Here is a 23,309-nt window from a genome sequence, read left to right as displayed (position 1 = left end):
ATTTTTAAGAATTCAGTCCGTACCGCGAAGAAAACACAATACTTCACGGTTACAAAGTTGGTTGATGTTTTTAAGGGAAATAATCGCTGTTTACACTGAGAACCATACGAAATATGTAATAGAGATACTGATTGTTAAAACAGGTGGGACGTGTAATTTCCAAATGGGCTCTGAAGGGTTAAAATACGAAAGGCAGCAGCGGCCTATTTTGTTCACTTGAAGTGGAAAGAAAATAAAAATTGTGTGTGCGTGTGCCCGACTTTGTGTTGCAAGAGACGATATGATTTCAGTAGTGTACAGAAACTGTCGAAGAGAGTAGGATTTGAGGTTCTCACGGCTGTGAGTACAACGGCGACCGTCTTCTGGGTTGTAGCACAGCGTAGTCTGATAGAAGTTTGCCAACGTTTCAGAGGTCCTTTCTGCCTTCACCATAACCCTGATGATAGAGGCAGTAAAGACTTCTGTAACGTTGGTAAAATTTTACCAGAACACAGAGCGTTGCAACCCAGAAGACAGCCATCTTTGTACCGAAGAGATACTTGATGTTCACAATTGAAGAAGCATATTTGTATTTGCAGACGTTCGTAGCGTGGTTCGGAGCATTATTGTGGTCTCTGAAACGTCCGTCAATATCTACCAGACTATGTGGTGCAACATCCCAGAAGACTACATTCAACATAGATATAGACGAATTACTTTACCAAACAGCACTACTCAATTTTTTTTATAATGGAGACGCGTTGTATTGTTTTTGTTAAGTTTTAAATATTATTTTATGAACTCGGTATTGCAGGAGTCGTATTATTGTCAAACAAATAATGCTCATTATGCAAACATGAGGAGAAACATTCCCCAGCATATCTTCTCGTTCTAAATAAATGACACAGGGAAAGTTTTGAGAAAGTTGGAACTCACTGTGGTGATTAAGCGATGGAGTTTATCACCCTATGAATTGCAGACACCCCAAAACTTCCCTTATCGCTTATTATCTTGTTATTTGGTCTCCATGAAATCCATTATATGTAGACAATAAGACGATAGGTGGATTAAACTGTGGGATCAGAGAAGTTCTGGGATACACACACATCCCTTAAAGTAATTGTCTCTGTACATTGAATTGGGTGCACGTATGAGACATTTCATACGGAGGCGAGCGGATCTCAGCTGATTCCTTCAGCTATAAAATATGTATAAGCCTGTGTATTTATTTACCCTTTCACATATTCTTTACTTATGTCGGTAATTTAATTCAAGATTAATTGTGATGTGATTATCTAAATATAAATCTGTTGTAATATGACACTGAAATTAGGACAATCTGAATTTCTTATATAAGTTATCGAAATGGGTAACAATAATTTAAAACTTGTCTTTCTGCTAGTAGGTATCCAGTCACATCAGAATCCTGATGATGGGGACAGAGTTGGTTCCCGAAACGACGGTTTACTACGATAACCAATTAACACGGCTGATTGTCCAAGAAGATTGTATTGATTGTACTTGCCGCGAAAGTCTCAAATCCTATATTTATATAAATTTCTCGTACACCCCATGCCTACTATTGCCACGTGCAGTGTTGAGCTGATAACAGAGTCCTGTTAATAATCTACTCACTAATCGATTAACTGTCTCTCAAGCTGATCTCGTGCGAGTCTGACAGTTACTCTTTAGGCCAAGCAATCCCTGCCTTTTTATGAATCCCATCGCTTCATTGCCTTGTTTATGATGCCCTCCCACTGGTCGCTATATCGATTGAACCCCAATTAATTCGTGAGTCGATGAATGTATGACAGCGCTTCACGCTGAAGGGATGTGGTTGGAGGTGTAATGTACAAGGTAACATATGGCCTTCAGTCAGTGGCTGCCAACTTCAATACCGCTGCACAGACTTAAGGCTGGAAGAAAATTGATTGCTTCTGCAAGTAGACGGTTTCTTGCCTTGTTAAGAACTAATACCGTTGACTGCTGCGTGCACAGAATTGCAGCGTTCATCAGGAATTGGAGGCCATTTAGTAGGAAGAGTTATTTGCTTGGTTTAATGGAACACACTCTCTAGTCAACACATGAGTTTCTCACCGTAGCATGTACGAAGATGACCCCAGAGCGAGGAAGTAACAAACGGCTTCATAAAGTTATACAGTGCGGACCTTCGTAAATTGTACGTTTCACCAAATGACACTGGAGTGATCAAATCAGGGAGGATGAGATAGACGGGGCATGCGCGAAAAGGTAAATTTTAATAATCTAAGGGAAGAGGTCATTGCGGAAACCTACGAGTAAATGAGATGGCAGTATAAACGTCTTAAAGAAATAAGAAATATGGGTGTGGATTTGATTTAACTGGCTCAAGATAGAAATCTTGAGCCAGTTAAATCAAATCCAGATGCGGGCTGTTATGGGTACGTTAATAAACCTTTGAGTTACATAAAAATTGAACAATATATTTTCATTATATCCTATGTTTATCTGTGCTTACAGTAATTTACATTTTGTTCCCTTGATTTAAATCTTAAAATACTTCTGCGTCTAGTTCTTGGTTTTAACTGAATGAATTATTAAACTACTAGAAATGGGTGTTGTATCCTGAAACACTGTCGCCATTAATAATAAATGTCTCGCATTTATTATTAATGCACCAGTTTCTCTAAAATCCTTCTCTAAATTTTTTGCTAAATGGAATTGTCTTGTCTCAGAATTCTTCTAGAACAGACATTAAGATTATAAACGTTATTACGGTGTTGGATTTTTCCCCAAACGTCGTTATAAATCGAAGCCATAAAAATCATTTTCAGCAAGGAATAAGGGACTGATCTAGCAGTTAAGCTAAAGTTAACTTTGGCTTGAAAACGTCGCTAGAAAGTGGAGTCAGAGCAACACACACTCTGTGAAGGCGAGCTTTTGTTTCGTACTTCAGCTACTCACTCGTGTAGTCTATTCAAAGGCGAATGGCTGACTGTCAGCACACCTTCTGACGTGTAGCTTCACGAACTTTAATTCTGCAGCGATCTGCCCTATTTGGTTTACCTTTAGAGTCTCCTAGTGAGTACTTATTGGCTTGGGGATTAGTATTAAGGGGAGAACACATTAATGCACTTCGTGGAATTGATTTAGTTAGTTAGGCACTTAACTAGATTTGTTAAATAACAAAGTAAACGAAGAAATCATCCTCTTTTTACGTAATTTACATGCAAGCGAAGAAAGAATGTATCTTCCCCAGTTAATGTGTCGCAAAAAGGCGAGCTTAAGATTAATGTGGACTACAGGATGGGCGGATCCTGTAAAGTAAAAGAGATGAGAAATGCTTACAAAATCTATTCAGAAAACCTGAAATTAAAAGGCCACTTTACGAAGTCAAATTAATCCAGCTCACTTTATTTCCTGTTCTATTTTAATATTATCCTTCAGTTGCACGTAGGTCTTCCCAGTGTCTCTTTTCTTCAGGATTCGAAACAAGAATTTTTTACTCGTTGCTCGTCTCTGTCACACGTGCTACTTTCTACTGATTCACATTCACTCGTACTTATTCTGTCAAGCACTGACGTTGCTTTGACTCTTTATTTTGAAGCCTTCTTTTTTGTGCTTTGTTACATTCTGGGTGTTCCTGACCAAGTCTTTTGCCTTTATCTTTCTTTCTTCTAGTTTATCCTTTAGTAGAGTCTTTGAAATAAAGTTTTTCCTTACTCCTCCCCTCCCTTGTCTGGAAAGTGTTTGGTAGCTGCCTCAGTCCCTGAGGACCAGGTCACGCTTCGTTTCTTTAACTCGTCTGCATGTTCCTTATTTCTTGGAGTTCCCAGAGAGAACCCAAGCTCACCTAACATTGTTGCTTTCCATACGTGCATGCAGAGATGCTTGTGTTTGTCACCATTTCATTGTGACACTCTTTCATCTACTGAAGTTCAGGCTTACAGCATCCAATGAAAGAAACTGTGGAAAAAGGAGTTATTACCTCCTTTAAGGTACTGTCTGGGAGAAACCTGGAAAATATGTGAAAGTTCTGAAGTAACAGGCGGATGGAGAAAATTGTATTATGAGGAGCTTCGTAATTCGTACACTTCGCCAGATAGTGTTATTATAGTGGTCGGTCAGTTAAGGAAAATGAGATGGGATAACATGTAACATTGTGGCAATTAGAACTGTAAAGAAAATTGTAGAAAAATCTGAATGGAAAAATAGCTTGTGAGACATAAAGGTAATAAGAGAGAATATTAATGGATGTTGAAATAAACATAAATGTATGCCCGGAATCAGCTGGTTCAGGTCAGGGCTCAGTTGTGGGCTGTTGTTAAAACATTATTGAATTTTCTGGTTCCATATAAAACAGGAACATTTTTTACGAACTGAGCTACTTCTAGCTTGTGATTAAAGAAATCTGTCTGTAAAGTCAGCATAATATGACGTAAGAGGAGAGGGTAACAGTATAAACTTGATTTTCTTGAAGACGGAGTTACAGATCCCAGTAACTGTAATCAGATTATTTGAGTTTTCTGGTCACAGAATCGGCGTATTCTTTAATAATTTAACAATAACGACAAACAGTAGATAATCGCACGAGGATAGGAAGAACGGATGATAGCAAACGCTCTTATAAGCATGGAAATATGGCGACGGAGCGAAGATATAACACTCAACATATCGAGCGAATATCGTGTGTGTAAATGATTTACAATTATAATTGAGTGATAGCGTCACTTTGTGGAGAGCTGACATCCTGATATTTATGTCAGAATCATCTTATTTCTTTTAATGTATAATCGCTTTCCATGTACGTGCATGAACCCTCGTTCCAGTGTCTTATACCAAACGTGGTATTTTCGGCGCATAAAATAACACGACTGAGCTATTTATTGCCCCAGTACATCTCAAGTACACTAGCGGGAGTTAAAGCAGCATAGGTCTCCGGAAATGTAAATGCATCGGACCGTAAGACATAAGCTTGCTCCACGGTTGCGCTGTTTAAAAATTTTGCTTTTAGTACAGTGCATTCCATATGTTTTAAAGTAAGGTCTGTCTCAGAAATTTGATGACGTTCTATCTATAGAGTGCAGAACGTCTTTTTAGAGTTATAAACGGACATTTGTGTTAGTTCTGCTCCTTTCTAAAGAAAAATCTCCTTTGGATCTGACAGGAAAACTACTTTGTTCGATTCTTTTTTACGAGATTTGTCCAATAAAGTAGGAATCGCATGAAATGGGAAGGGAACGATCCGTACCATTGTCAGGCAGTTCTGCATGATTTATTGTGAAGGGCTCACGTCTGCTTTATGTTATAAAAGGGCACAGTAATAAGGACATTCGTGCTTAGCATTTTATAAAACGTTTCTGAAAAATCTTTGAGTGTCAGACTCAACCATGATGTATCAATTGCACTAGGTACAAGAATTTAAATGATAAATTGGAATGTGTATGGTGCAAAATGATAGTGATGGCGATGTCTGGGTTTTACCGCCGAGTGGACTTCATTTTCAGAGCTGAAGTGGCTTCACCACCTTGTAGAAGTTTACCAACGTTTCTTGGCTGCCTCCATTATCATGGCGATGACTGAATAGTCGCCATGATGATGGAGACAAGAAGTACCTCTGAAACGTATTATAATTTTCTACCTGACTACACGGTGCTACATCTCACAGGACAGTCACCTTCATACTCGCTTCCGTAAGAACCTAAAATCTTACCTAATAAAAACAGAAGTTTGCGGAAGCCACAATATGCTGTTATTCCACTCTTCCTTTCATTGGTCTTACAAAGTAATGCCATTCGTCTGTTAGACCGAGGAAGCAATAGATGAGATGACATATGGGAAGCATCGCAGTCAGCATTATTGACGACGTTCTTTTTCACGTTATGGGAAGCAGATGTACAAGATGGCCCTGCTACAGGTCTTGGAGATATTGTTTCTCTTATCCTGGACAGTCATGCTACACATGGCGTGAACTCTGCGTCTTATAAGTTGGTAATGTGTCTTACTTTAGTGCGGCTGATGACTCACATATTCAAATAAATCATCCAACTAAATTTGGATTTATGTCGGAGGAGCAGAGATTAGCATGGCTGCCGTATGTTCGAGTAATTGAACACAAAACGTTCTTCTAGCTCGGGCTCTATATTTAACTTAGTATTTCTTGCATTTCTATGGCCATGCCAAAGCGTGTTAAATGCGTGACATCTTTTACGGTTGGGTTTGGGATTGAGTTATGTCGTGTTTCATCTGTTCATCTGTCACTTTTAAAGGAAAACTGGGTAATTTATATTTAAGAAGCAAAAGTAATCCAAACATGGAATTTTCCTAACAATCCATGGATATGGAAGTGGTATGTTCTATCGAAGCTTTCGTACCACCTACTTGTTTTCATGGCTTCATAACCCAGAATATTACAGTCCGCATTCTTTTGAACAGGCATAAATATTCGCGTTGACCTAAATAAAATTTGATCCTGATGGAATTGAAACATAATAATACTGTTCTTATAAAATAGGTCACGTTGAAACTTTACATCCAGTTTCTAAAAACGGAAGAATAAGGCATGACTTTTTTAAATTCCTTACCTCAGTCTTGATAAGATACATTATTACCAGAGAGATCGTTTATATTTTAACCATGCGCTGTGTAGTTATCTGAAGATGAAAAACTGTGGGCATAGAACGCCTTCTAGCAACAGCCAGAGCGACAGTACGGAAGAAAAGGCGGAGAGAGACGGATTTTATTAATTAAAAGTTCTACGAATTTTCTTTTAGTGGGGTCTGCTTGATCTCTAGTAAGACTACTTAGTGTATATTACTGACTTGTCAGATTATAATAATTTTGCCCTGATGATGGAAGCAGCAAGGGCCTCTGAAACGTTGGTACACTTTTACTAGACCATTCGGCGCAACAACCCAGAAGACAGCCATCTTCAGACTTACCGCATTGAGAACTTTAGATCCTACAGGGATATCTCGTATGTTTAGTTCAGTGGGTTAAAATATAATATATATAATTAAAGTGCGTAATTATTTGCTTCTCTTCAAGGCTTAATTTCCGTGGATAATCAGTATTCACAGCAAGATACACAGTGTATATTTTAATTTTTCAGATAACGTAAACTACGTAGGTCATTTGGTTATAAGTAAAACAGAACCATCCCTGCGAGTACCTCGGAAACTTAATTGCACATTCTAATTAGAATACGAAAGTTGGTTACAATTTACGAGATAAATTATGCAGGCGTGCTTTGAATTTGTATCAGAAATTATTACTTCTTGAGACCTCACTTCATTACGGCGACGAACGTTAAGATAGCTATCTTCTAGGACGTTGCGCCGTGTAGTTTTATAGACGTTTACCGACGTTTCTGAGGTGTTTGATGTTGCTGCCATCGCAACTAAAACGCTGCTAACCGTCTACCATACTAAAAGGCGTAACGTCTCAGAAGACAGTCATCTTCACAAATTAAACCTTTTTTATTATATCATAAGTACTGTGTTACAGCGTTTGGAAGAAGCAACCTGCTGTCTGGAGTGTATTTTATAATTTATCGACTGAGGCATTCCAGGTTATGACGTCGAGACTACGTTTGAAGATACCATGATATCACAACATGAAAGGAAGAGACCACTTAGAAGAGCTGGAATAATATTAAAACTGATCTGAGAGAGAAAGTTGTGACGATTTGGACTTGATTCGTCTAATACAGTAGCGTGATCAGTGACGGTCTTTTGTGAACACGGTAATGAACCTTAGGATTCCATAAAGACAGTGAGATTTATTGACTGTTTTAAGGATTATTGGATTTTGTAGAGGAATCCGCTCAGTAATGTTAGTTAATTATTATAACGATTAATCATAAACTTGACAGTTGAAGTGCGTAACTGACACTACAGAATCACTTGATCTAGACACCTAAGAAAGCCGGTGTGGAATGAGTTCTAGATTTGCATGTTAGAAATTATATTTAAGGACTTATTAGGTCGACTATAGTTTGCAGGGTTCCATGTGCCGCCTTCCATCATGACAGCCTGTACGTTCTTACATCACGCTTCGCACTGATAAATATCCTGCCAACCCATACACATTTAGTGACATGAATATCATAATAGAGCTCACTATTGTATCCAGCAGTTTCTACAAAATTTAACCAGTATGTCAGTTCATAGCTTGATAGCAGTGCGCATGTATGTCACACAACAAAGTGACTTTCTGCTCCGTGTCAGTGTGACACCATTTAAATCGAATTACGTCTATTAGAATATAAGTTTAAATGATTGCAACAGAATGGGCTGTATTAGTATGAGACTGATATTTAATATACCCCGAGGAAATACGCCGCATAATATGGTATAACAAATTGATATTTGTAAATGATCTGGCACGTAATGGACAGAAATCCAGTACTAACTCTGTGACATTGATTTATTTAGCTCTGTCTGTGTAAATTGTGGCCTTGCTTTACACAACGTCAGATTGTTCATGTATAAGATTGTTTCATTTTACTCGCTACAGCAGATGTCGACTCGTTTGCGCAGTGTCTAATGTATACATTTTTCGACCACCAATTAGTAACAAAAGTTCGTGACTCAGGAACTTTTATGTCTTCGAAGATGGTGAGCATATCCTGTATAGCTGTTATATAAGTCCTTCATAACAAATGAAAAACAAAAACAACTTGTTTGTGCTGCTATATTGTTGTCATCAAATGTTACATATACTGTTGTAGTCAGTGTTGCGTTTTAATTGGAACGCCTTGTAGTACTATGTAATGCAAATGAGATTCTCAGATTTATTTTTCGAATACCAAAACAACGAGAAAAATTACAGAATAATACTATCTCGCAAGTTGTAAGGGCATGGGATAATGTGTATAATGCAATAATATATTACAGATCGTTCTACGTGACAAGATATTTGCATTTCTGACACAGACTAATGAATTACATTTTGAAGGCACATTTACACATGTCATGAGAACACAGAATGTTGATCCACATTTTGCTAACGTTATTATTTACGTCATGGAAATAGACGATGACGGATTACAGTTTGTGTGCTTTATCTTACGAGACTTGACCAACCAGTAGCTAAAGCCATTAAAACACGGCGTGTGGACTATACGTAGTTGACGGTATGGAACAAAATTGTTTTAAGTTTGTTTAGATTGGAAATTCGCTAGAGCGAATTGAATGTGAATACATTAAGCAATGCTAAAATATGAACTTGTTTCTCTCAGAACTATATTATTTATTTTCTGGTACCATTATGTCATAAATTATGCTAAGTACAGATTTTAAATTTGTACCACTTATTCACAGTGTTGTCACAGTAAATCACATGTAGGTTTAGGGAAATAGTTACAAGAGGATTCCTAGGTATAATTAAGTGTTAAGAATGATTCAAAATTAAACTGGAATACATAAAATACATTAACCTAAATTACGCTAATCGTATTTGTTTAAGGGAGCTAAAATTGTTATCTAATTTTAGTCGCATTAATAAACTGTATATTTTGAAAATTTCAAAGCTCTGTCTCCAGTAGCTTTTTTGGAATGTCTGTCTAAGAAAGCGGAATATAATATTATCAGTATGGCATTATATGCCGCCTGCCAGAACACAACATTATTATGGAGATTAATCGGAGGGGCGAAGAAAAGACGGCTGTCAACAGCGGAATATTTGGTTCTTGGTGAATTTTCTGATGTTGGGAAGGTTTTTAATTACATGATGTGAGAATTAAGGTTCTCAAATCTGAAGTCCTCTGGGATATTTAGACGCTTAGTCTGGTGGATACTGACCGATGTTTAAGAGGAGCCTTCTGCCCCTGTCATCAGTGTGCAGTAGCCTTCTCCGAAACGTCGGTCATTATCCACGAATACAGGACAAAAGAAAGGGGTGATGAGGTACGAAAGGGATAAATGAGAGGAAAAAGCGGGTAAGGGAATGTACAGACGAAATTTCGGTTCTAATTGAACGTAATTTTACAGTTATTTAAATAATATAACAAGATAAGTGTTGAGGTGTTTCCAGCAAACACTGCCCAACGCAACTATTGCGCGCATGCGTTGAGTATGCTATATGGTAGATCAATATGTCTGTGATCCAAAATGAGTCAGAATGAGGCATTGGGCGTATATCTGGTTGCTCGGAGTGTAAATATTATTTCGTTAAAAATGGAAAATGCGTATTTAATCCAATGCGCAAACAGAAGACGTATAACTTGGCTTGTACCTACAACAACTTATCCTGATGATCCAAAACTACGTACCGTACTGGAATATGATCTGCAGTACGGTGCCAATGCAGAGCTATTACCTCACTTAATGAGAAGCTGCGATACAAATCACTTAAAACTGGAAGCGAAAAGCACTTTTTTATGTTCCTGAAATTAATGCATGTAACGGAGCTTGTGACCGTATGCTTCATCTCAGAAATAGTTAATGGATTTCGATTGCATTTCTCATTTGGGGGGGGGGGGTTAAAACTTTTACGACGAATTACATGTTGATCCTTACAAGCCAAATAAGCTGTGTTTTACATCAGTAGAAAACGAAATATTACCTAATTAAAACATTCTTTCCATGTGTATGTAATTAACATCATTATCCTTCCAAGTATTAGGCCAAGCTATCTGTTACGGCCTGTTCAACTGTTTTTTTTTCGGTTTCGTCAAAGATCTTCATCCAGTTAAATGGCGATGCAGAGTTTTTAATGAGTTTGTTGAGTGGGGTTTGGTTTCACAGTTACCTCCGTAATTTTCTACGAATTCCACGATTAGTCCTTCGTTATGTTTTGATTCGTTATGTAATTAGAGCGAGTATGTTCTGCTGTTCCCCTCACCAATTTCATTTCTGCCGCCGTAATTGTGGTTTTGTGTCTCTTGTGCAAAGTTCAATGTCAGCTGCTTTTAATTCGGCGTGGAGCCTGCTAAAGTCTCATAAACTCCAATTCTGGTGTGTTTCTGAGCCAAACTGGGTTAAACATTTGGTTTGTTAACCGCATTGCACTATTATAATTTAGAATATTTGAAAATGATGAGTTATCGCCCTGATAATGGAGGCAGCTTGGACCTATGAAACGACGGTAAACGTCTACCAGACTACACGGCTCAATAATCCAGAAAAGAGCCATTTTCAGACTCACCGCCGTGGAAACCTTAAATCCTACATACATTAAGCAACTTGTAGGGCCTATTACATAGGCAAGTCTTAAGCAAATGTGTAGGGATGCTTAGACCGGTGCTTCTAATGCTGAAACCGAATGCAATGTCCTCAGCGGCAAACGTACTCAGAAAAATGACCATAGATATCCTGATGGCTTTTGGTTCTGCCTCACGAGAATAATATAACGGAGACAGCGTCGTCTAAAGAGCGTCGCAACGCTAACGGTTACTAGTAATTGGATTTTGCTTAGTATCAGGAGTCTCATGTTTTTTTCGAAACACACGGAATAGCCTCTTTCTACTTTTCCAGTTGTACTGCAAAGCCATAGGGTGGATCTGCGGTTTAACTTCCCACACGATGTCGCGGTAATAATCATGCGAATCATTTGGGAATGCTCTTATCGTTTTCTTATCATTAAAATCTATTTAGAGTGGTAATTGCCTCCTATCCAACTGTATTTAGGCCTAAATAACCGATTAATCAACTTTAACTTGTAACAAATAACACCAGTATCGTTAAGTTGAAAGGCGAAGAAATTCTGATAGGAATAGCAAAAATTCTTAATCTGAACAGAAGCTGACCTTCATCTTGTTTCGGAGCTGAAGACTTCGTGGAACTCTGCCTCCATTACCCCACCTGTATTCACAACAGCAAATGTAGGACTGACTTCACTTCCTCGGTCTTTCAAGCAGTCATTTCGCAAGAGGAATCACTACTAAATTTTTTCATATGTTTCTTGTGTCTCTATTCGTATTAAATTTCCAGCTCATTGTAACCTCGTGGACTTTATTATGGGTGTTCTGAAGTACTAATGCATAGAACGGCGAATTGTAGTAAACTTATATTATGTAGTTAAGCGTATGCTTATTTTGATTCTAGACTTCGGTTATTATTAGAGGGAAACCTTTTTCCATACGTATGCTTTTGTTCAGTGGAACGCATCTCCCACTTCCAGCCATCCAGAAGTAACCACTATAAGAGAGGTGATTTGTTTTTATTATGTAGCGATACTTGAATCGTAAATCGTACTGGAAAACTTTGTGTCGCTTGGTAGTGAGTCATGCAGTTCCACCCGTGAGCCAGGAACTGACTGTTGCTTTTAAATTTGTCAGTGAAAACACTGTATAAGCGAGTAGAAATAACTAAGTGGAATCAGTCTTTCAAAGTAGTGGACGAAGTTCTGAACTACTTCATTCGTACTTTTGTATTTCTCTGTCAGCTGCAACGTGAATCGACCTTCTTGCCACCGGCTCAATTTTTGCTCTCGTGGGTTAAGGGTGTGTCTACGATAGGGTACAGCAGCTGGCTGTCATAAAACTGCTATAGACTTCTAAGATCCATAAAACAGATTATTTTTACCAGCTGAATAAATATAGACATTTCAAGGACTGTCTTGCAACACATATTTAGTTCTTTTATACTCCGTGTATACAGGATTTACGTCTTGAGAGGTCCAAGTAAGCCCCTTGTCATACGACAGAAATAGTGAGTTAGAAAATAAAATTGTTCTTGCCCGATTGCTTTATTTGGGAACGTCACTGAAAATAAATCATACGGAACCCATTAATATATTGGCTAAACGGAAGAAGAGAGTCGTTGAATGTTAAAGCAGGTGGTTTAAGTTACCACTGTAATTAAGGTGGTTAAACCATTTTCCATAGATGAATGGCCGGTAGATACAGCAATGTTAGTAAATGAAGTTTTGAATACATGAAACTAATTACAGGTAACTTTACATTCTGATATGTTATAGCACCTTTACAAGTTTCTTTATTAATTGCTTCGAATGGTAGAGCTGTTTATATAAAAATGACGTGTTTAATTAAAACATCACTATTTGTGTTAAATAAATTAGAGAGAGCCAAGTGAGTACAAAGGCAGGTTGAAATTACTGATGCCTGTTCTTGTACATGTTGCAGAATTACGTTATTACATACACAAACCTTTGAGCTCAGGGCGTATTGGGGGTTATTCTCTGTTGGGGTAAGGGCAGGGCAGCTGATGGTGCCTGCCCGTACATGCGCCCCACAGAGATGTTAGTGGTTGATGCAGAATTTTCCCACCACCCACCTAACCTCCACATACAGCGCCCTGCGAGTAAGTGGCCGCCATGTGAACTATCTCTTCTTTCTTCGTTCTGTTTCGCCCATATATCCGTGCTTCTTCGTTAACTCCAGTGCGAATCTGACCTTCTTCCCGCCAACTCAGTTGGAGCTCCGGTTGTTATGGTGGGGGATGAAGGGGTGGGATTGTGTATGTAGTCTGCTGTATACAGACGATGTGTGCTAACGTATGTACTGAGTCATCACTCTGCACACAAACAACAACATGAAGTGATTGTGTGCTTTCATTCATTTGTTCCATACGTATTTGTAATAGTTACCGCGTTTAGTTTCATTACTTAGTAAAAATTACCGGCTTAAAAGAGCGCGGGAATTGACGAGCTACAGAAACTACTCGTATATTTAACAAACAAAGACGTGTAAGTGATCTAGAGTGTTATAATAGAGTTTGACAATTGTGCATTCTACTTAAAAAGACGTAGAGGAATCATTTCAAGAATTGTCACCTGACCACATACAACAATTACAGCAGCGATTTGAAATATGAGTCAGAATCCCGACCTACAAGACGTCTGGAATATTCCCTGAAAGGTAGCGTAAAAATACCAGTTTTGTATTTGCATTATAAGTTAAGTTGTGTGTTTAAAAATAGGCCTACATTACGTATGTGTCACTCTAGAGATACTTTTGCAGAAAGTGGTGTTACTGTTATTTGTTTAGTGAATTATTATTTATTTATTCGTTTATTTACGGAAACTTTGTCAACAGCCTACTTTATATAACAGTAAATGCAAAACTGAGTATGCATACACTAAATAATTATTATAATAAAATTTACTTAGAGGGACTGAGGAAAATCACACAAACTCAGGATAACCCGTCTCGGGGCCGAGATTTGATCTGGGGGTCTCCTGAATATGAGAGATTAAACCGAAACTTTTGGCCGTAAGAAGATTACGAGTGAGCAGTTGTGATTATTCAGAATTTTATACTGAGTTTCATATGTTTATGGCAAAGACTGTGTTTCAAAAATTGAAGCGCAATGTACGTAACGTTGCTGTCCAGTGGTTAGCACTCCAATTTCGTATTCAGGAGTTTCCGGCTTTAATCTCCATTTTAAGGACATACAACTTTCCATATTTTTTATAATTTCATAGAATACTCACAAATTTCCTAAACTGATATTATGTTGGTATATATAATAGAGTATGCTGCAAATACATTATCCTGTCAATCAGACGCTATATAATCTGAGATACTGGATCGCCTTTAACAATTTTGTATAAAATGTTCAAGTCGCCGTTAAGTAAACCATACACAATTCTGCATTAACTGTCGAAACGCTGTACTGGATGGAATAAGATGGTTGTGGTTGATGATTCACTTGGAATTCAGAAAACTTGTCGTCGAATGTTTAAAGATATTCCAGGACTTTCATGAGGGCTACAGTAAGGCACGAAATTCTCAAAAGTCAATCCTCATATGCATATTATCTTGCGAAGTATCTGTCAACAACAGCGAATGCTGTTAATATGGATTTCGTACTATTTTGCCATGTTTGTATTTACCCATGCGGCTTTGATTCGTATAGTGTGAGCCCTTTTTAGCCACTGAACTACCCCCCCCCCCTCTTCTGGGAATTAACAGCGTAATTTCCCTATGAGTTTAAAGGAAACCCCAAAACGCCTCACTATTATCATTAATAAATTATTCTGTTGTAGTTAATTGAACACAATTGAACTCGTTGCTAACCAGTGGGATGACCGTTGGTGGTATTTGATCAATATTTCAAATTACTTGACACTGCAGAGGCGATATTTCTGCCGACAAATAAATTACCGATCGGTGTATACTGCGCCATAATGCTACAATATTTCATTTATGTTATTCCAACGTGACACAGCAAGACACGATCACTGCTCTGAAGTTGTGGTTGGCAAGCACATTTTATGAACAGTTATTTCAAATGCATCTAAAGTAATCAGACATTTCATGTTATTTAGTTTTGATGGTTTTTCGTACTTTTTTCTAAGAAGTTCTGTGAAAGTTACTAATAGGACTGAATGTACCTGTTTTACAATTAAATTTTTTCGCCGTGTTTACGAAGTCAGGTGACCCTGAAGTCTGTTCGGAATGACCTCTCTTCTTCAGATGTGTAAGTACTAAGTAAATGACTGCGTGTATCTTGCGGAAACTTGTACGTACTTTTTACACGTGATATATCCGTGCTCGTTAAACCCTTTTTCCCCCCAGACTTTGCTTTACTGTTTAATAAACAAGTCCGGAGTAACCTCGTTACTGCAGCCCTCATGAGGATATTATTATTTTCATTTTATGCAGTCTGGGTTTTGTGTTATATAAAACGGACGGTTTATTACTCACTCAAGTTCATTCTGCGCCTCTCTCTGTGGCCCCTGAGTGCGAATTTTTGCTTAATTTAGCTACTGTGTTGCTCTTTTCCCCTGTAGGGAGGTAATTAAGAGATTTGGTGACGTGAGAATTCCAACTTCTTTACTTGTAATCCGCTTTCGTTATTTTGAAGGAATAATAACGGAAATATAATATTATAAATGATATCTGAGAAACAGCGCTGGAGGGTGTGTACTGGAATAATATGGCTTTGGACGGGGAGCAGAGATGGACTCTTGTGAAATCGGTAATGAACATTCGGATTCCATAAACTGCTGTGAATTTCTTGATTATCTGAGCGAAAATTATCTTCCCAAGAAGACCTCTGCTCAATAAGTTAGTTGCAAGAAAATATATTTATTGAAATTGTCTTATCCTTGTGTCCGTTCTTTGTAATAACGTTTTGATCTGTTGGTTACTTCGTCAGAGTTAAATATTTCTTTGCTTTTTGTCTGTTAGGCGACGGTGTCTTTCTCTGCTACTAAGGAAGCCGGAGCAAGAAGCCGTTCATTGTCTGTTGGTCGTAAAAGAAAGTTTAGACCTTAGAAATATGGATAGAGTTAAGGGGGGATGTAGACCTTGTCAAAAATGTAAGGCTTTAAAGGTGCTTAATGTTGTCTCAACTGGGATACATCGGTTTCTAGCCAGGGATTTTCCAGTGTCTGACTTCGGCGTGGGTCCGCGCTGTCACACTCGAAGATCCTCTTCTGTTTAACGACAGTTCCTGCATCTAGCACACAACTCTGAAATGCGTGATGCTGTGTCTCCACGTATAATAAGCAGGTTTACTATTTGACAGCCTTTGCATATTTTCTTAAACGAACTAAAATCACAACAAACTGGAGTCGTTATCACAGGAGAACAACTTTTGTCGACTTGCAGTGCAGTTTGGGAAACTGACGACGCTAGCTTTCCTTTGTTGCGTTACAAGACTTTGTACTTTACCGGACTTTAATAAAGTTATATCAAAGTAAATGTAAGCAAATCTAGAGAGGAGACGCAAAGAAATCATTAAACGCAGTACTTTTAGGTAGTTTATTGTTATTTCACAGTTTGTACTGTTGTAATAATATATCTGAAACTCTTAACAATGCGTGTCTGTAAAGCGTTATATATATACACAGTTATCAGAATAACACGTTTGGTGAACGTTATGAAAACGTCAACTATAATCATCCTCTGAATCTAACATAAAATCCATAACTTTTTCTATGCTACGAATGGGGGTCTGGATCAGAAAGTCTGGTAGTGTCGCTTTTTCTATTTATGATATTACTGAAAATATTCCCAGTTTCTATGCCTTTGACAGCTGAAGGTATTAATCGAAAATTTACAATAGCATCAAAGATTCCCTACAATAAAGAACCAATTTGTTTGCTGAAGTGGGCCCAAGGCACATAGGATATGAAACAATGATTATAAATTCAAATAAACAGCGGTCCATACAACGCACAAAGTTTCGTTTAATCACATAAAGCAAAATTATGTTTAGATGGTTTCTGTGAGGCATAAAAGCAAATGAAAACCTTCGATTAACTGTCTGAAACAATACCTTGCCTTTACATTTATTTTGTCACGTGTTTGAACTTGTTTTGTTTCGCAGAGGCTTTGTTTTTTTTTACCTGTGCCAGATAGTAATACGAGTTAAGCACATTGTGTTTGTTGATGAAATTTTAAGTTACTACGGGTTGATTATTTTAGCATTCATCAAAGCGGGGACGTCTAAATCACGTGCCTGCCTCCAACAGCTGAATATGTACGGCTGCTTCTCTGTCTCTCGAGGACAGTCAACTCTTTGCTCAGGAGACAGGAGTGAGGGGAAAAAGGAAATTCAAAATGGGAACACAATAGGTTGTTGCGCCGTTATATTGTCTTCTACGTGCTGAAAATGAAGGAATCCTCATTTGTATGAAACCTCACGTAGCGGTGCGAACTAAACTGCACGCATTCAATTAAATTTTCTCCCACTTTTGTGTGTAGTTTCATAGTTCTGCCATTATAGGTCTCTGAATTACAACCGTGACAATGGATCAGCGTAGAGAGACATCAGCGTAGAATAAACAGCATTCTGTGACTAAGTTTTTGACTGCAGAAAACGTTTTACCGGTTTGCATTCGTTGGCGAATGAAAGTTGTTTATGGGGATCATTCTACTGGAAGAGTTATGCTCACTACTTTGGGAAGTTGATGATGTGCCTCATCAGGAATTTGTGCTTGCTGGCGTCACTGTCGACTTTGAACGCTTCGTTCCAACGTGGCAAAAACTGAAGACACATACTCGAAAAGTTCATCCTGACATGTGGCAGGCGTTCTTCCAACACGACAATGAAGGGTCTCAGGTGATCGCGCAGACGACCGCAGAGATTCGTGTTCCTGGATTCACTGTCTTGGACCACCCATCATACAGCCCAGACATTTCTCCTTGCTTCCATGTCTTCCCGGACGGAAGGAATATTTGAGAGGGCATCGCCTCTTGTCGGACGATGAAGTCACCCTTCAGAACTTCTTCGTATCTGTATAAAAAGATTCGGATATCCATGCTGCCTTCATATTCAGGAATAAAGTGAGTGCGTGTTCATGCTGCGATCGCCCTGATGATGGAGGCAGCAAGGACCTCTAAAACGTCGGTAAACTTCTACCAGACTGCACACCGCAACAACTCAGAAGACAGCCATCATCAGACTCACCGCCGCGAAAACTTCAAATCCTACTCTGCTTTCCTCTGGGCGAGAGACCAAATTTACTCAAATATGAAACAGGCGCAATTATAATTTGTACAATTTAATTTTTTTAAGCTTTAAAGTAGCAGACCGAAAGGTTCCTTTTCCGAACCGAATGATAGTAAATTGGTATTTATCCTTATACATCCTTGGCTTATCAGTACTAGATATTTTATAACGTCTGTTGCCTAATTTCCTTTCTGGTAGTATTCTCATATCTTTTGTGTCGTAAATAGCAGCTGGGCATTGTCTCATTTTGAGTGTTTGCGTGATACTACGGGATGATTACTATAATTCACCCTTGATGGGGTTAGTCCATGTAACCTGAAGATGGATCCCAGGAAAACAAGGTCCACTGACGGATATTAGCGCTGTTGAACCTCTTGAACCATGCCATTTCCCATTGTCATCTGTTGAATAGTTTCGGAGCTGTAACATTGCAGTAATGGACGTGTAGACACGGTCTTCCCCTTAAGCCTATCTTCTGTGCGCATTGTGCAGACAGCAGCGTATATATTCGGGCAGGGAGGGAAATGAAGATATAATTGAGGACTCCTGTAGAGAACGGCTTTAACTCCCAAACGTCATTCTTGTAACTCATATGTTATACGCTAGAAAGCGCTTGATATAGTTTCTGTCTGTGATTTCGGTCTAATGTAAACGCAATGTGTTCCTGAGAATTTCATTTTTGGCACTACGTTCTAAAAGTCCGACTTCGGTTGTAATTTTTGGACTTAACCCCTGGCAGCAACAGATTAACCTGTTTATTTCGTTGTTGGTTTTATGAAGCATATTGTGCAAAACGCGAAGATAGAGATTCGAGCCAAACTCCATACGTATAACATTCCCTGCGTTATTATCGTTTCACGTAGGTCAGTCGTAAATTCAAAACTGCTGCAATACGCAGGACGAAAATGAATTTATGGCTGATGGAAAAACGGGGTCACATAAATATAGTTAGCAACACATATGAGAGATTTTGTTGTGGTCTCAACATGATTTGTTTACGACTGCGCTGTGAATATATGCCCGGATACACGGTTAAGAACAAAACAGGATTTTGCTTGTCACGTTGCGTTTCGGGAGTGAGCCAAGCTTCTTTTTAAAAACTGTACAGAAACATCTAATTCCAAAATGCTGCAGTGGTTGCGAACTCGTTCCTGTGATGACGCCTTCACGCATTTATTACGTTTGTATGAGTCGCTTTAAGCGTCTGGAACTCTCATTCAAGAAGATTTTCGTGAATTTCTTCATGTGGCATATTTAATTTTCTCGTGCCTCGTTTTTGCATGTTGTGGAGATTAAAATGAACTTGGAGAAATAGGACCAATTTAAGAGCAGCTGCACGAATGATAAATAAAAGTATTTAAAAGACTGCTACACCAAATTATGTTAAATTGTAACACTTTTTAACCTCTTATTCATTATTTTAACATGATTTACATCCACGTTTTATATATACTTCTCATTTGAAACTGTCCAGAAACACGAGTAGTAATGGCAGCCAATTCTAAATTTCAGAGAACCCTTGTTAGCATTTATTGCACTTAAGATCTATGGGCAGATTAGTTACAGTCAATTCCTGTCCTGTTCATCTAAACTTTGGTGTTTGTCTTGTAACTCCAACACTGCGCGTAAGAGAGGGAGTTGGCGGTGCGTAGAAAAGAGAAGAGCACATTTGATGAACTTGACCAGAGATGTTTTCGTTAGTACGAAATCTTACTTATGGTATAAGTGTCTTGCAATTGCGAAACGATTTTACACCAAATTTAGATTTCTGTGTCGAATTTTGGTTTAAATTGTGTTTTTAGATCTGGAATGAAAAGCGCGCAAGACACGTTGGAAATAATCTTGATAAATTTAATTTCGAATATATGAACTTGGTAGAAATTTATCGACGTTTAAGTGGTGTTTACTGCGACAATAATCAGGGCGATGAGGTTTTAAGGAAATCTTACTTAGATATGTACTTCATGTAAACTAACCATTATACTGGTTTGATAATAAACAAAAATTAAATTCTCTCTCTTCATGTTGTTGTAGATACAAAATAACAAATTTAATTTACGTTATTTTAGTAATTTTACGGGTGAAACACGCGGACAAATGAAGAAAAGCGCTCTTTCTCAAGCATGCTTTTATTTTCTGAATGTTACGCAGTGAAATCATACAGTAATACAGTATTCTTGTTAGTTACCAATATAAATATGATTTTCAGATGTAAGGTGTTACGAAGCATTGTTACATGGATTTATTATTTCCAATGTCCGCTGCAGAAGAAAAGAGCAGAGTAATATGAGTGATGAATGTAGCAATGCAGTTATAATATCTTTTTCCCAAACATGGATTGAAACTGTCGTTATGAAAACACTGGACTCGTTACGGCTTGGCTTAACAATGAAACGGAAGGCGATGGAAGAGACGTGGTCCAACGGTCTGGAAAATGTTTGCATTCAAATAACTCCGTCGACCATTCCGTTTGCCCCAGTGCGAAATAACATGCAGATAGCTCTGTGCACATGGTGTTTCGAAAGGTGAGGCCCAACTGTAGATTGGGATTCTATATCTTTCCACACAGCATTCCACGAAAATACCGTCATTTTACAACATACAGTATAATTCGAATTTTATAATTAAACTCACGCGAACATTTTTAGATGGAGACGGCGCCATCTTATATTGATTGACTTATCCGCCTTCTTCTGATATATTTCCGCGTGATTCTTGGTTTATGTGATGACACTTCTCCGAATCGTGTCTTGTATAGTATGGGATGTTAAGATGCTTATGTGACCATGTGATGATAAGGTAGGTTGTTAGGTTAGTTTAGGGTATATTACAGACGCATATACGCAGCCGATGATGCGCTGTTGTCAGCTTCTTATGGTGCTAATATGTTTGATTTAGGTTACGTTCGCATAGGTTAGATTAGGTTAGGGTAGTCACGACCATGCGCAATATTCAGTTCCTAAGGAACTGGATTTGGTTTAGGTACGTTTGGATATTTTAGGTAAGTTTAGGTTTTGCTTTGAGGCATATGAGCAGACGACCTTGCACATTGGTGAGTTACTAAGGGGCTAGGTTTAGTTTAGTAAGGTTATGTTGAGTAAGGCAATGTTAATATAAGTTTCTTTTAGGTTACGTTAGTGACGTAAATGCGCAGAGGGCATGCGCGATGTTCAGCTACCGTGCTTAGATATGGTTGGCTTGTGTTAAATTTGCCTACATCGATATAGTGTGTTCGATATCGATATATCGACTGGTCGAATTCTACTTATAGACATGTAAATTTCGATGTCGTGACTGTTCGAATTCTACATGTCGAGATCAATTTGGTGAATTCTCGCGCAAGAAATATTTTTCATGATAAGTAATACAACCCTGCAGCCATTTAGAATAATAATGCTTTCAATTTCATTGCCGTGTTTACTGGAACACATCCACCTGACCTTACCATAACCTACTTCTATTTCGTTTAAATCTTCGTAAGATCCGTTTATTCTTTATATTAGACCTAACCGTCTATATTCGTCTGGGTTTGCAAAGTGGCTTTTGGGTTTTTGATCCAGATATTGTGTAGGCTTTTATCTTTTTTTTTAAATTCAGTCTTCATGTCCCACCCATTTTATCCCTCTCCATTTAATGACTCTAGCAATATTATGTGAAGAATGTAAATTACGAGCCCTCGTTATTGTGTAATTCTCGCAAAGTTCTTTGGATTTGGTCTTTCAAAAAGACAGAGCATGGAATAGATTTTCCTTTGTGAACCAAGCGTTGCGGAGAGTAATGGACCTAAGGAGGAGGAAATGAATAAAAGAGAAGACCGGTTAAAATGCTCATTATATACTTCTGACTAAAAGTACCGCTCTGTTTGTTTTCTTTTTTTAGCATCTGCTTTTATTTTACCGTATGTTAACTATGCTTTATACGTCTCTTACATTCCAACTGCTTACAATACTTTATTTCAGTTTTAGTTAATATACACAAGGAACATGCTAGCACTATTATTTATGTCATAAATGTAATCACTTGATTTTTGAAGGAATTTTGGCATTCTGTTTCTGTAACACGGGTTGCATCCTTTCGGAATAAAGCTCTGCTGACCACAATAAAATACACCACGTGAAATGACACTGCATCGAACATTGTTCGTTCATGAATACGTGAAGATAAACGTGGAACTACAAACAAGACGTTGACACTGGAAAGGTTAGGTTATAATAGAGTGTGCACAGCGACAGTTTAGTGAATCTGTGACACTAACACAGTTACTACTGCTTATTAGGCCGGATGTCTCACCCAACTCTTGGTAACGGGGATTAATTCTGTCTGCGTCTAAGCGATCTCCTTGGGCTGTAAATCAGATTGGTGCAGTCACTGCTTCGTTACTTCCTACTCACAGGATGTTCGTAAACGCTGGCTACTATTTTTTCGCTGATCTTCGTGATTCTGGCTCCAGCTTATGTTTCGCTTTCGAAAAGCCTTTAATGTTTTTATATGCTTTTACACTCATCACACAGGCCATAGAATTTTACGTAAGGAAAAAGTAGCTACGCGTTTGAAATTTAATGTGACAACAAAATAAATTTTTTAGACTTGATCCTATGTAGAAAATAAAGTAACATTGAATTAGGCATATTTAATAAATTATCACAGATATCCACCTTAATCCATAACAATTTAAAACATCAAGAATAACGTTGGATAGTTGTTAGATACAACAAAAATATTAGCGATTTCAGTACACGAAAATGTGAAAGAAATATAATCTAATAGATTTTGGTCAAAATGCATAAGATGATGTGCCAAAATAGCAAGATGAGAAGTGCGAATAGAACACACGAAGAGAAAAAGAGTAACCAGTTTGGCTGACCCAGAACACGTGCATTCTCTTCGTGGTTGACCTGTTTAGAAAACATGCCACAAAATGAAATCGGAGTCCAAATTTGCCGGAATTTGAAAGCCATTTCATTGCCCACTTTACTGTATATA

General features: G+C 38.1%; 1 protein-coding gene across 3 annotated transcripts in view; it reads left to right on the top strand.

Annotated features, from left to right (window-relative positions):
- Positions 1-23,309, top strand: part of Nmdar2 (glutamate ionotropic receptor NMDA type subunit 2) — a 212,855-nt gene that overhangs the window by 61,013 nt on the left and 128,533 nt on the right. For 2 of the 3 annotated variants that reach the window (XM_087350247.1, XM_087350244.1), the window contains exon 1: positions 13,300-13,780. The exons of the other annotated variant lie outside the window; for it this stretch is intronic. The gene's annotated coding sequence lies outside the window, so the exon portion shown is untranslated. Of the gene's footprint in view, positions 1-13,299; positions 13,781-23,309 lie in introns of those variants that run through there. 3 annotated transcript variants of the gene reach the window in all.

This window comes from Zootermopsis nevadensis, unplaced genomic scaffold, assembly GCF_977971745.1.
Source record: "Zootermopsis nevadensis isolate Lab colony 2312 unplaced genomic scaffold, Znev_1.0 Znev_ptg000017l, whole genome shotgun sequence".
Taxonomy (NCBI): domain Eukaryota; kingdom Metazoa; phylum Arthropoda; class Insecta; order Blattodea; family Termopsidae; genus Zootermopsis; species Zootermopsis nevadensis.
This window is presented reverse-complemented; position numbering and strand designations above follow the sequence as displayed.